We start from the raw sequence: 432 nt of genomic DNA on the forward strand, positions 1-432 counted from the left end.
CACACACACGCACACACTCTTTCTGGCCTCCATAAAAGCAGCCCACTAAAGGTCATCTACTGGAAACAGACAAAGAGAATAATGCCGACACAGAAGACTGAAGGGGTAGAAATGGAGGCATGGTGATGACGAGATGAGAGAGGAGGACATCCTACACTTTTTCCTGTCAGAGATTGTTTGAACCGACACATTGTGGTTCCCAGGCCGCCTGGGTCTGCAGGGACTTCAACCCTTCTGTAATAAGTTAAAGTCTGCGGTTGGAGAGGCCTGTTGGTGGTCACACACAATGGAGAGACTCTTGCTAATTACCAGAACAGAAAGGATGTAGCTTTAAAATAACTAAAAAATAACCAAACAATACATTTGACAGTGAGATATTTCTTTCTTTCTTTTTTCATCTGTATTTAATCTCATTGAGATTAAGATCTCTTT

At 42.1% G+C, this 432-nt stretch overlaps 1 protein-coding gene across 1 annotated transcript in view; it reads left to right on the top strand.

Moving 5' to 3' along the window:
* LOC118341390 (alpha-actinin-4-like) overlaps positions 1-432 on the top strand; it is a 56832-nt gene that overhangs the window by 36404 nt on the left and 19996 nt on the right. The gene's annotated exons all lie outside the window — the stretch shown is intronic.

The sequence above is a fragment of the Morone saxatilis genome, unplaced genomic scaffold, assembly GCF_004916995.1.
Source record: "Morone saxatilis isolate NCDOM2014 unplaced genomic scaffold, NCSU_SB_2.0 Contig8, whole genome shotgun sequence".
NCBI lineage: Eukaryota > Metazoa > Chordata > Actinopteri > Moronidae > Morone > Morone saxatilis.